The sequence below is a fragment of the Haliotis rubra genome, unplaced genomic scaffold (genome assembly GCF_003918875.1).
Source record: "Haliotis rubra isolate DU_JTF1 unplaced genomic scaffold, ASM391887v1 Scf18, whole genome shotgun sequence".
NCBI lineage: Eukaryota > Metazoa > Mollusca > Gastropoda > Lepetellida > Haliotidae > Haliotis > Haliotis rubra.
The window spans coordinates 2,511,761-2,526,978 of NW_025765780.1; the positions used below are offsets into that span (position 1 = coordinate 2,511,761).

Consider the following 15,218-nt stretch of genomic DNA (forward strand, 5'->3'; position numbering starts at 1 on the left):
GGAGACCCTGATCCTCATAAACACATGGTTGCTAGTACAAAAGGGATTGTCGGATAAACCGACAATACCTTTTGTAGGAGCAACTAACGGAGTCGCGTGATGAGGCTACGTGATTTGTTTTATGTTTGTCATAATTCTAACAGTTGCTAAGATCGATGTTCATGATGACGATGGCTGGGTTTCCTGGTCCAGAATCGATTCATTACAGCCCGCAGTCATATAACAGCTATGTTGCTGAGCGAGGCGTTAATCAAGTTACAAACATCCGTCGTTGTAGTCTTAACGCACATTAGAGCATTATGCATGTACATACATAAAGGTTTAATCCTACAATATCGATACCGTCAAGACGGGTTGCTTACATTCAACTCAAACAGACAAGATAACTTTATGTTGTACTTCCTGACGTCGGTATCGAGTTATTCTCAGTTAGAACCCATTTACGTTATTCTAATTTCAGACTCTGACGAGTGTTCAAGCTACCTTTAAATGCATAAGCTTAAATTGCATTTTGTCCCGACTACAATCGTCTTGTATTGTGTCGTGTCCAAAGTCGTATTCCTGATCCTATATAATTCTGGCAGTACTGAGCTTTATATAGGTTGTAAATGTAAGTCTGTTCATAAGACGTGTTCCAGTTGTTTTAAGCTTTCCACGTTGATGGACTGCATTTTTTCCTCTTCATCACCGCGGTCTACTTCCTGTCGTAATGTCTACCATTACTATAAGCCGGGACTCGAGCACTCCCTCAGAACAGAGGGTTAACTATCTCTTTGTGACATGTGTATTAAGTAGCATCAGTCTGGATAAACTACGAAACACTCAGACGGATCCCCGCGGGCAACCACTGCCAGCCATCATGGCGGCTAGCGGAGCTATTGATAGTGTCGGCAATGTCAAGGTCACGCGATCAGTTTATCTGAGGTAAAGATAATTACAGTTCCTGGGACTTGTGCTAAATAGCGAGCGAGTAATTTGGAATGATCAGTCAGTGTGTTGGTAGATTACAGGTCCCGAAAGTCTCCATATATGAGGTGCTCTGTAATTAAGGGAAAGGTTTGCAAGTACAAGATTAATTAGAAACGATTTGCCTTCTTACAGGTAGTCGATTTGTGATTGCATGGGTTCCGTCACTGGTATCAATCACATGACCGTGGAATGGAACTCAATCATTCGCACACGAGCACACCAGACAACGAATGTTTTCCGAAGCGTTGCGACTTTTGAGCCACTGAAAATATTGTATGTTCACAGATGAATCTGTTGTAAATGATTTGTGTAACATTCATCTTCAATTAGTTGATACAACAATAGATATTGACCCAGATTCATAGTGTGTATATATTTTGGACCTAATTTAAAAAAGAGCCTCTGTATTTAATACTACTTGCGCCACAGTCCCAACTATTTCCACAGAGAAAAATCATATCTTTCGCCCCTCTACAATGTATTTGTATCTAATTTTCTTCCTTGATGTTTCTTATTGAATTATATTTTTTCCAGAAATGTGCAATGTATCCTCTTTACTGCGGTTGTCTGAAGATATCTGCATGGATACAAATAATCTATCGATCTAAACAACTCATCTAAAATTTCAAAGTGACCAACAACAATCGAGAATATTCCAGAGACATCATATTAGAATGCTACATAACTGAACAACCGCAATATATTGTATTTGAAAATATTCCCACATTTCAATCGGTCATTGAATAATTGTCTAACATGGTTTAATATCTGTTTAAGATCAAGGTTGAAGTATACCAACACGAACATGGTCTAATATCTGCTAAAGATCAAGATTGAAGTGTACCAACACGAACATGGTCTAATATCTGCTAAAGATCACGGTTGAAGTATACCAACACGAACATGGTCTAATATCTGCTAAAGATCAAGATTGAAGTGTACCAACACGAACATGGTCTAATATCTGTTAAAGATCACGGTTGAAGTATACTAACACAAACATGGTCTAATATCTGCTAAAGATCAAGATTGAAGTGTACCAACACGAACATGGTCCAATATCTGTTTAAGACCAGCCCGAAGTGTACCAACACGAACATGGTCTAATATCTATTAAAGATCAAGACTGAAGTGTACCAACACGAACATGGTCTAATATCTGCTAAAGATCAAGATTGAAGTGTACCAACACGAACATGGTCTAATATCTGTTAAAGATCAAGATTGAAGTGTACCAACACGAACATGGTCTAATATCTGTTAAAGATCACGGTTGAAGTATACCAACACGAACATGGTCTAATATCTGCTAAAGATCAAGGTTGAAGTGTACCAACACGAACATGGTCTAATATCTGTTAAAGATCAAGATTGAAGTGTACCAACACGAACATGGTCCAATATCTGTTTAAGATCAAGGCTGAAGTGTACCAACACGAACATTGTCTAATATCTATTAAAGATCAAGGCTGAAGTGTACCAACACGAACATGGTCTAATATCTATTAAAGATCAAGGTTGAAGTATACCAACACGAACATGGTCTAATATCTATTAAAGATCAAGATTGAAGTGTACCAACACGAACATTGTCTAATATCTATTAAAGATCAAGGTTGAAGTGTACCAACACGAACATGGTCTAATATCTGTTAAAGATCAAGATTGAAGTGTACCAACACGAACATGGTCCAATATCTGTTTAAGATCAAGGCTGAAGTGTACCAACACGAACATTGTCTAATATCTATTAAAGATCAAGGCTGAAGTGTACCAACACGAACATGGTCTAATATCTATTAAAGATCAAGGTTGAAGTATACCAACACGAACATGGTCTAATATCTATTAAAGATCAAGATTGAAGTGTACCAACACGAACATTGTCTAATATCTATTAAAGATCAAGGTTGAAGTGTACCAACACGAACATGGTCTAATATCTGTTAAAGATCAAGATTGAAGTGTACCAACACGAACATGGTCCAATATCTGTTTAAGATCAAGGCTGAAGTGTACCAACACGAACATTGTCTAATATCTATTAAAGATCAAGGCTGAAGTGTACCAACACGAACATGGTCTAATATCTATTAAAGATCAAGGTTGAAGTATACCAACACGAACATGGTCTAATATCTATTAAAGATCAAGATTGAAGTGTACCAACACGAACATTGTCTAATATCTATTAAAGATCAAGGTTGAAGTATACCAACACGAACATGGTCTAATATATATTAAAGATCAAGATTGAAGTGTACCAACACGAACATTGTACTAATATATGTTAAAGTTCACACGGTCAAAAACACATCCTGTTCTGTTTTACTACAAGCAAATGAGACCATACGCTGCTACCATCACCATGACAATCCAGTAGTACCTCTTCAATCCTCCCGAACTAGATGTCTCCTGGCTATATTTATTGCCAGAACGCTTGCCTTGTAATTGAAGCCCACGTTTGGCCGTCTTGACCACTGGTCAGTTAAAGAGAGAACACAGCATTGATCTCCTTGTGCGTAAACTGGTAAATCAGCACCGGGATTTAATAAGGCCCAGCATTGTTTGACATCGTTCATTGTAGGTCTTCTTTATTGGACAATGTTCATGGTTTCATTGACGAGGTTACCCATGAGGCAAATTGAGTTGGTGTCGGGAAGGGAGGATGGTACTATGATTAAAGACAAACACTAGAAATGTCAGCCGGATGAAGGATTCGCGAGATACGCCAAATTGAATCACTTTTCTCATCAGGAGAAAAGTTGTAATGTAATGTAAAATTGTCCCTTGGTCGTGTCTCGGGGTTGCATTCAAAAACCGTAATAATGTAGACCATATGTTGTGTCGAAGAACGCATTACCCCGATTTAGCTACGGAATTAACTTTGGATAAAAACAAGCCAGGTTCAAAACGAATTGACTGCTCATTCAGTGTTCATTTCCATTCGAACTAACGTTCAGATAAATGCTAAATTAACAGCGCTTCTATGTTATCTTTAACTAACTAAATTAAGTAGATGTTCGCTGAACCAGCTTCGAGATTGCATTACTGCGGAAAACGAGGTTTGCACTGAATATTTAATGCAAAGGAGCGCACGTCAAGGCAACGATTGACCTCTTCTAACTGCAATTCAGTGGTCAAACAGTTTGGTGATGGTTTGTGGTAACACTTGGCTTTTATTTCCAAACTTCAACGATGTGAAGAAGAAGTTCAAACCTTTGTAGTTACTTGGTGAAGGTACAGAAGGTCAGTTAGTTCAAGCTTTTCAGGCCGTGTCTCCTACATACATAACCCTCACCATTCGCCCCAAGTCACGGAGTCCATTGTATTAGACAAGGTCATCAGAAGTTGAGACCATATAACTGTTCACCCAACAACATCCAGTCAGCCATCAGGCAACACATTATCCTGTCAGTGACTCAAACAAGATGGTAACTCTTTTGTAAGTCTTCTTTTTATAATGACATTAGAATCAGGGTAAACAAATTCCAACTAGCGTTTTCTGTGGAACAAGGAACATGAGTCCTTACAACACGATGGTGGAATGAAGTGAGTAACCTATTTCAGATAACTTCGTCAGTAGTCGTTGAGGTGTTAGTAGTTTAATCATTAGTTTGTGTTCTTATCGTACAATAGTAACATGGAACATGATCTGCAGTACATTCTTCAAACACCCACATTATGTGTTCCATGCTGTGCAATCGTAATGGTCGTAACAGCTGAAGACTTATTAGAATTCAATCAAGAAAGCTATTCCGATATCTATTCGGAATAGGCAAGAAATTATATCGATTCCATACATGATAACAAATCATAAAAATCTGAAACCTTTCAAGTGGGAATGTGTTCTGACAAGGAGGCGAGTTCGCACATACATTATGCTAAATATCCACAAACCTTGCAGTTTCTCTTACTCAAGGGAATTACCTAGACAAAGCAAAACACATATCTAAAGAGCAATGTTGACCCTGGCAATTTTTGCAGCATGTGATACAATCAAGGAAGCTAAATCATTCGTCTTTTAATAGCTATACTCAACAGAACCCGTTTGACGAAGGCAAATAATCATCAATGCAGGATTAAAAGTTGAACCATTAATCAGCAACACGTACTCAGAATGAGTTTAAAAACTTGTCAGTTTGCCATTACAGCCAGTCAGCAGTCCAAACATTACGTTCTGCAATCGTCTAAGCAAAACACGTACGTTCGGCTATTCCAGATCATAATGTCTTCAGTAAAGCAGCAGTGATGATCGGCTGAGGTCACGTGAACAGACTCAGGAGGAAATATCTGCAGTCAACTGGTGATAGACTATGGCACGCTAATGAGTGAAGGAACTGAGTGTCTTTAAGGGATATATCTCATGAATTCAGCAAACATTTACAGTTGTTACGCGTGTGTGTGTGTACGCCTGCCTTAAGTCAGGTGTAAAGTTTTGCTTGGATCTACAAACTCTATACTCTATACAAATTCATGCAAATACATACACATGTATGCAGATTGGGATAAGGTTCAAGATGCTAGCACTTACATATCCATGTGCATGTACGTGTGTATGTGTGTATTTTGCCGCTCCTAGTACAAATGAAGGTAGTGCTCGCCATTAAGGCCCCGTGCCGCAATATCACACGAGTACACCATCAAGTCGTTATACTCCTGTCTGACTAGTCCTTGTTTCCATGCCGTCTTTCCATCTTTTTAACGTATTTTGGCATTTGATAAAGAAACACCAGAATAAGGTATGACAGGACCGAGGGATCGAAGGCAGAGTTTGACTACTTCACTTCGACGGCACTCAGGAATGCATGCAATCGGTGTGTACCTGTGTTCGGGGCCCGTGAAGGTCCGGGCTAGAATGTACCTTCAGCAACCCATGCTTGTAAGAGGCGACTAACGGGATCGGGTGGTCAGGCTCGCTGGCTTGGTTGACACATGTCATCGGTTCCCAATTGCGCATGTCGATGCTCATGCTGTTGATCACTGGATTGTCTGGTCCAGACTCGATTATTTACAGACTGCCCCCATATAGCTGGAATATTGCTGAGTGCGGCGTAAAACTAAACTCACTCACTCACTGTTAGTGTTCGGTAACTATCAATGTACCAACGTGAACTTCAAATGATGCTACGTCATCTGGAGAAGCAAGATACCATATGTCAATTTAATGTCAACCTGTCTTCATTAATAAAAATAAATCATTTTCGTCTTTAACAGTATGTTTGAGTGACTATTTTTTCACCGTTTTTCACAATACTCATTATGATTTATTGCTTCATATATTGTGAATGTTGATAAACAGGGCCTCGACAAGGCATGATACCATTTTCACAACTAAAGTCCCAAGAATGCTGATGCACCTTCTGAACCCTTCAACATACGTGTACATGTATTTTGATTAAGAATTGATCGTGTGCTTGTTGATGTTCGTCAGCGACTGAACACGGCGACCCCACGCAAGGAACTCATTGAAGCGCGAAATGTTTCATGGTGAATCTGTGCGTGATCAGAATCCTTCGTCAACCGATGAACGTCAACAAGTACGCATTTTATCGTCCAACTGAAAGTTCAGATAGAGCACAAGGATCAAGAATCAACAAGAAGACACATCAAGATTTAATAGAGAGAACAAATTATTACAAGGATGAATGGGTGTCTTGGAATTATAGCAGTAACACGTCCCTGACAGTCTGCCTAGAGTGACTTCCCTTGACGCTGACGAGACAATATTATGTATTCACATCTATAAATTGGAGGAGAAATTGACAGCAACTCTCGACAAAACAACTGAGCGATATATTATATGAATCAATCTTTATCGTTTCACTAAACAATATGATTGAATTACAAATCAAAGTGGCATCGACGTTATTTCAGTAATAAAGCTTAAATAGATAATCCCCTCGAGTTATCAAATTTAATGTATTAAAATGAGATGAAACATACATTGATTATATTTTCTTCAAATTATTTTCAGTAAATATGTCTCAGATATATATATTGAAAAGTCAATGTGTTAAAATGTACCACCTCACAGGTATTTTTCTACACCTTATCAATTATCTCCGCATAATTGTCAGTAGCTCACGTTATTGAAGGAAGTGTGAATTGTGTAACCTATTTAGCACATATAAAGAGTTTTATTACATTTTCATTACATTAATGACTAGTACGTTAAACTTTGCACATTACAGATCCGAAAGTTCAACGAACACTCAAATTTGCATAATGTAAGATGTTTATATATATTTTTCGCTTGGAATTTCATTTGTCTTTAGAAGAGAATCCAAACTTGTAAAATGTCTTCAACGTCATAGTTCACAACTACTTTTCAGTAACGTTGTCTAATGTTTTGAGTAGTTTCTCAATATCACGATACTTCACACGATCGCCGACTGACAATGCCGACGCATTGTTTGGAAACACGGGGAGTAGTACGAACAATCATTTTCGCATATGCGTGTATATTTCAGCCAAATTCTAATTGTCATCATGTCTGGAACAGGTTCAAATGTATATACATATACACGTCCCTGCACTGTTTGTACGCGTTTTTCACGTGATATACCTCAATCCATTTTACAACAGCAAAAATATTCTTACGTGAGAAAAATGTTGTACGGAGAAAGATTTTGCCACACTTAATATATAACTAACTATATCATCTGTAGAATTCAGGTCTGTGGGTTTGATCACAACAGCATGATAAGTGTCCGACGTTAATGACAGAAGGTGACCATTCCTCTGTGATTCCACTTCAAAGAGGGCACTTGAGTCTATTAAAGAGCTGCCTGCGGCTGCATACTGATTACATTCAATCAGTGTGGTATGGAATCTCATTTGATGATCCTTCGGAAGTCTCTGGTATATTTCACAGCAAATCCTGTAATCATAATATGGTCTGTACATAAATGTACCTGAACATGTGGATGACGAATAATAGTGTAAAATATTTTTCATGCCGCTGAAGGTGGTGGTGTGAACAGAGTGAAGAAATCCAGTACCCGCAATCGGAATAAATAACACACACACAAATGTCTTGAATATCGGTTTATCAGTCAGCCCATAGAAACTCGCGACGGAGGAAACCTTTTAATATCCTCAAAGCTGTCATGACCGTCCCAGATTTTGTTCTCAACTGACTCTGCTAGTCTCACATTCAGTCACAGCACCAATCTCACAAGGACTGGAACATGAACTATACACATTCCAATCAACCCGTCACCTTGAGTCGCTACCTCTCCAGAGATCAATACTTTCACAAACTGCGATCAACAACGGATTTATGATTTTGTCAGCTTTATGGTTGTGACCCCAGGTGAACCAAATGCTGGCCCTTTGAAAGGCGAGACGACTACATGTCCTTGGGGTTTGTTCGGGGAACATGATCACTTCTCAAGGGAAGGTGATCATGTTCTTTTTTTATTTTATCGGTCAATAGCCCTGGAGTATGAGTCATTGTCGGAAAACAGGAATGGTGAAATTTGCAGATTGGTGGTATTACACGTATTGGCACAAATCGATATGCTGTTTACTTGATGGAAAGTTCGTATAAGATGAAAACATATTTCAGTTTGATGTATAAGGGCTCTTATGCAAAGAGTATATTTGTGTACATGTAGTCTATAAATGCAGTGGCTGCCCATTGTCTCATTCCAGACAATACATTCTCTTACATACATAGTAATGCGTGTCAAATCACCCATTTCACACATATGTTTTCAGTCATACTGGTTTGATTGAGCTGGGTTACAACCCACCTTGAACAGTTTCTGTATACCCAGCTGCCCAACTCAGCACATGAAAGTCAGCGCCCTTGGTCAACCGTGCACAAGAATGACTGACTTTAGATTCAGATCGTAATTCTTACTACTTCTTTTTTTGTTGGATAAGCTCGAGCTTCCATTATGCTTACGTTGTTTTATTTAACGATAATGTGTTCATCCTTAATATATACTCAACAAAGCGTCAGTGCAGATGATGGGCATGTTGACGGTATCTGAGGATTACCTTTCATATAATAAACATTTCAGGTCCGATCCATATGTTATTCCATGTCATAGCCCTCAAACGTTATTGCTTATGAGTTCAGTAATTTCTATACAAAAATGAAACATACAACTTTATGGATGACAACTTCGTGTTTATTGCATAGAGCAACGTTTCGATGAAGATTCTTACACCGTTATCAAGTTAAAAGAATGGTGGCAAATCTCACCCAACACCTAAGCAATAAATATTTACTTTTAGCTCACACTTTAACGGTGTAAGAATCTACATCGAAACGTCGCTCTATAAAAATAAACAAAAAGTTGTCATCCACAAAGTTATATGTTTCATTTTGACTCACCTACTTCTAGAATGCCCATCAAACAATTGCTATACAGATCATTAACACATATACGATCCAAGCAACTATAGATAACAAATTATCTGAAAGTTTCTTTATTCAGTTGTAGAAGCTATGAGCTCCACTGTTAATAACCACACCCGGATATTGTCTGGAAACAATGCTTGACAATGCTTGGTTTCATGACAAGCAAAAGATGTTGTCAGTGTCGTCAAAGTGTTCTGGAACAGCTCATCGAGCTGCCTTAGTGTTCATCCAGGCAATAAATATTGCAGTCAAATCCATGGGTTAGAGACAATTGTCACCTTGCACCTAATCAATAAATGCAGCTATTGGTGATGGGGTCACAAATTGAAACCATTGAAAACGGGCATAGAAAATGTCTCTGCAGATCATTAAAACTTGTAGGATCCAAGGAACCGTTGTGTTTACTGGCTGCTTATTGTCCATAAAATGTTTCTCACACAGACGTCTTGGGTGATCCTCTCTTGTACTTTCAATATCATGTCAAAGGACTGTCAGATTTTAGGAGAAAGATATCACTTAAACAATGCTCATGGGTAGAGAGTAGGAATTGCAAACACAGCTCTAGTTCCTTAAAAGGAAGCTAATTCAAACGACTTCATTAACTTCACAAGAATAACATCCTGTCCATGAGGTCGAATTTATCAAGAAATCTCCCGATCGGAAATTGGACAGAAAATAATGCATTCCCATACTTCCAAGTTGATTGCAGAGCGACAATATTTCTATTGTAGGCCTTGTGATGGTATACTGTCTGCATTATCACAAAGATCTGTCGTTACAGCATTAGGCCGCGGCAACTCCTGGATGATGGACACCATACATTTTTAGCATGATAACATGTTTTACCACGTGCGTGGTGACATCTTGATGCACCTGTATTCTACTTGTCAACATTATTGACAGTTACGCGAGTTCGTGTAGTGTGAAAGTGTCCATTCTAAGCATATGTCAGCTGCGATTGAAACTGCAATGACAGCTTTTAACATAGGAGTTTATTTAATAAAATTGAGAAGAGTCTTACTTTGCAATAGGTACCAAGAGATCAACCTATTTAAATATTCTTAAAATTGGATAGCTATCTGGGGAGGAAAGATCACAACACATGTAGGTGTAACTTGTCTTGCTTCGAGAAAACCAATTGTCTTGGTCTGAGAAACCACAGCCGATGGATGAATGTAAATACATTAGTGCTTGTCCTCTTGCATGGTGCCGTCAGTTCTGGGACTGATTTATCTTGGTCAACTCACTGAACTGAATGAAGAGTTAACCAAGTGTCGTCAAGTGTGCATGTCACTAATTTCGTCTACTAATGAAATGATGGAGATCACACAAGCGTCGGAACTGCAGTGCGTCAACTGAATGCAATAACGAACTCAAGGCACACACTTCTCAGAATTCAATCATCTGGCCAATTGTAGCCACGGGTACATCGTTAGGTGAACCATCTACTGTTCACTGGAGATACTGAGTGTTACATAGATATTAAACTGTCGAAATAATCTTCAAAGAATGAAGGGTTCTCAAAATGTGTCACACCTTTCTCACTCAGTGTGTCTCTTGTCTGATGACACATGTCTGTGAAATTCCAAATATTTATTCACAATGCTGTTGTTTTTGTTGTTGTCACGAGTTGTCGCAAGTCAGATCAAATCAATAAGTCGTCTTGATCTTGAACAAATACCAAACATCGATGCAAAAGAATTCCCAGTTTTGACTATTCTCAGTAATAGAATTGCTGTGAAAATCATATCAAAGGACCTTGCTTTCATTTAATAGCTCCTTGTCGTTCGTATGAATGTAGTAACATTTGTTTCTGGAATCAGTATGTCTGGACAGTAACGGCTAGTTGAGCGTATTATAACAGATGGTGTTAATGCTGTGTGTAGTACACACTACGTTTTATTCCAACCAATTTGATTGAAACTAGTGCCAGCTTAAACACCGCGTTGTTCAAACAAATCGGGAACAAAATACTGACAATGCTTCCGAGTTGTCTTTTGTGATCGCAATCGGTCATTGTCTGCAAGGATGGTATCTGTGGAACCCAAAGCTATCAGGCATAAGTGGTTTTTGTTCAGTGATTATGGGTTTACCCAACACAATAATTAAACAAATGGAGGACACAAGGTGGAGGTATCGTTTGTAACAGGGCGAGCTTCGTGAAAACGGAAAGCTATGAGTCAAGCCAAGAGGCTCTTTTCGAGGTGCATTGACACCAAGCGAGTCAATGAATACATAGGCTTCACATACTGGCATTGCATCGTCAGAGGGTATAGAACCCTTGTCTTAACCACTGACCTACGCAGTTTTAGGCACAAGTCATGGGATTTGCCAGGCGTGTCGGTAAAACAATTCAATAAAGCATGTCGTTTCCACAAATCATTCATTCAATTTTGAAATCGTTCGGCCTATAATAATGCAAATAACGCTTTTGGTGGACACAACGATTTTAAGTCAACGTTGCAACGTTTCAGACATGTTGATTACATCGTTAGTGGTAACCCAAAGTTGGCGTTATGCTTTATGATAAAGGGTACAGTGTATGGGGTGTTGAGTTGGTGGAGTAAGTGTCACGATTTAGGGAACATATGTAGCCTTGTTCATGTCCATGTCAACGTAACGGGTGTACGTTCTCACCACTCGACACTCTGCAACTGGACCTACTGCACGACTCCCTTCCGAGTTCCTGTGAGCTTAGAGCATAAACGCATTCACTGTGGGTGCCAAGATCTCCGTATATAGATCCTACTGAGCATCTGTGGAGTAGCCGAACAGACGTCAATCAGTGCAGCAATTTCGCAAAACTCTTCAAGGGAAGATTTCATCCTCGGGATTGTCTTAGTTTTTATAGGAAGTAGATTTCGTGCAATAATTCAAAGCCAGTATTGAACACACGCGTTACCATGCTTTATGACATCCTTGCACATGCCAAGGGCACGAAGGGCACAGTGTACATAGAATGCAAGCGAGGTATTTCAATGGCGAGGTACGCATATTTAGCATGCTTTTTCTGAATCTAGCCAATCGCAATGCTGTTAAAAGGGACAGAAAATTCAGTGGTATAAATAAATGCATTTGCTTTATCCAAAAGGACAAGATCAGGGTTGTTGGCTGGAACTCTATTTAGGCTGTATATAGGCCTATTCCAAAGAAGCATGATTTTCAATGACACCCTGTGCATCTTCAGGGTCGTACAATGGATGGACCTCGGACTCAAAGCCATACGCATGGCGAAGACGATAGTAGAAGCAAGGAGCCATGCCAGCATGTCTTTTAAGATATGATGTTTGTGCCAAGGAAGGGCATCCACTGACAAGGTGCTGGACAGTCTCTGTAAATTCATTGCAAAGTCGACATTTCATATTGAGAATCACATTTTTGGGAAGTGACTTTATTATTATTATGGTTTACAGATAAAAAATAGTATACCCACCAAGAACATTCCGGAGAATAGGAAGGCTCCTCAACTCTGCACCCAGAGTGTCAGAAGGGCTGTACTCCCGATGGAGAGCCTGGGCACTCTCCTGATCTGCACCAAGAAATCAGAAGGTACTAAACCAAGGGGGCCGAGAACAAATTCATTCTTTGGCTTTATCACCAAAGGACAAGATCAGGTTATTATCATTATCACTCATACATATTCTTCACGCCGAAGACCTGAGTTCGAATCCCCACATGGGTACAATGTGTGAAGCCCATTTCTGGTGTCCCCCGCCGTGATGTTGTTGGAATATAATATTGCTAAAAGCGGCGTAAAACCACACTCAGTCAGTCAGTCAGTCAGTCATACATATTCTTCAAGTTTCCCAGACTGTCTTCCCCATAATGAAATTAGAATATGAGCAAAAACTTCCGTATCGGACCTTATCAGACTGAACAAACGTTATACGCCTTAGCAGCTTAAGCTTCAGCTTAATTCTACTGAGACGATTATCAAGACATATATTGGAAAATTATATATATTAAAGATCTATCCAATAGGCCTACACGATATTACCGAATACGCCTTTGAAACGATACATATTACAACACTTTTTCTTAGAACCGGTTTTGGGTAAAAAATATATGAAGTGTTGTGATAACCTCAATGGCTTAAGTTAAAATCTAAAAAGACTTTCATGCACAACTGATGTTTCCATTTGAAATTAATTTACAAAAGTAGAAAGTAGAATCCCTAACTACCCAACCTTATTTTGATCTTGCCCATTATCAGAACATACATATTTTAAGGCCTTAATATGTTGAAAAGAGGATATGTACAGTTAGTGTTAGTCTCTGTCAAACACTTTAGTTCCTGCAATGGAGTGTATTTGTCACTACACAGCCCTACAGTTAACTTTAGGAGGTGTTGGCCAAAGGTCAGAGTTTACAAATGCATTGCCTTAGATAACAACAGATGTTGAACATTTGTCTTAAGGCGTTGGCGACGAAAGAACACGAATTGTTTTCTTAAGCGCACAAGTGCATAGTCTAAAGCACACTGTTGACCTGCACATTGAAGACAGTATGTGATGTATCAAAGCAACAATAGAAATACCCAGCAGAAGTTGAAGGATCCATCTGAAGAAGGCAAATAGTCACCGACATATGATAAGAAGTTCATTCATTGATCAGCAACATACATTCAAATAACTTCTTCGAGTTGGGAAGTACAGCATTGGCAATAAAGTCAAGCAACGGTACACGAATCTGTGTCAAAACGTCGCACTCACGAAATAAAGAAGTTTCTATCCATAAAGTTTGTTTATAATATACACAAATACACTCCTAGATTTGTCAGTGTGGTATTTATCATCGCCAGTCAGCAGACCAAAGACAACGTTCAGGAACATACAAGGAACACATGTACATCTTCCTTCCGAGATGATTAAAAACCGTAAACATTCCAGTTCTGCACCAGGCGGCTGAGGTCACGTGAACAGACTCAAGAGGAAACATCTGCAGTCAACGGGTTATCATAAACTATGGCACGCTAATGAGTGGCTGGCTTTAAAGGGACATGTCATTCAGAGTTGTTACGATGGTGTGTGTACCACTAGTTTAAGTCATGTATACAGTTGTCCTTGATTCTACAAACTCTAGAAACAAGTACAAATACATACAAATGTATACAGATTGGGATGAGGTAAAACGGATCAAGATAACTGTACTTATATATCCATGTGCATATACAAGTGTATGTGTGCATTTGCTGCTTCTTGGGACAAATGGGGATAGAACTCGCCCACTAAGATACTATGCCGCAATGTCACAAGAATAAACCAAAGACCATTATATTCCTGGCTGACCCGTCATTGCTTCAATGCCGAGAAGAACAATACCATCTTATAGCGTACTGAGGTACTTGATTAAGCAACACAAGTATAAGTCACCAACACGGGGTTTGAACAACCAGCCTTCTACTCACCACGCAGACTTTCTCTCTGATACAATACGGAGGCACTCAAGAATGCAAGCAATTGTGGGGTATCTGTTAAATATCAATGTGCCAACTTTAAAATGATACTACTTCATGTCAAAGATCATATGTCAAATAAATGTTGGTCTGTCTATATAAATGAACACAAGCCATGTTCGTATTTCGGGTTAACAGAAGGATTGAGTGATTGAAGCGGTTTTTACCGTTTTGCTTAATGCTCAATATGATATAATACTTCAGATATTGTCAACATGTGGTTGTTGAACACAGGGCCTCGACAAGACGTGACACGATTTTCACAACTAATTGTAAAGTTTGAAGAATGTTCATGCACCTGTTGAATCCTTCAACATACGTGTACATGTATTTTGATTAAGAATTGATCGTGTGCTTGTTGATGTTCGTCAGCGACTGAACACGGCGGCCCCACGCAAGGAACTCATTGAAGCGCGA

General features: G+C 39.1%; 1 long non-coding RNA gene across 1 annotated transcript; it reads left to right on the forward strand.

Moving 5' to 3' along the window:
• Positions 1-1,464: 1,464 nt before the first annotated feature.
• Positions 1,465-14,091, forward strand: LOC124273343. Its single transcript, XR_006897620.1, has 3 exons — positions 1,465-1,475; positions 8,869-8,884; positions 14,021-14,091. It is a non-coding gene; the product is annotated as an uncharacterized LOC124273343 (long non-coding RNA).
• Positions 14,092-15,218: the final 1,127 nt, after the last annotated feature.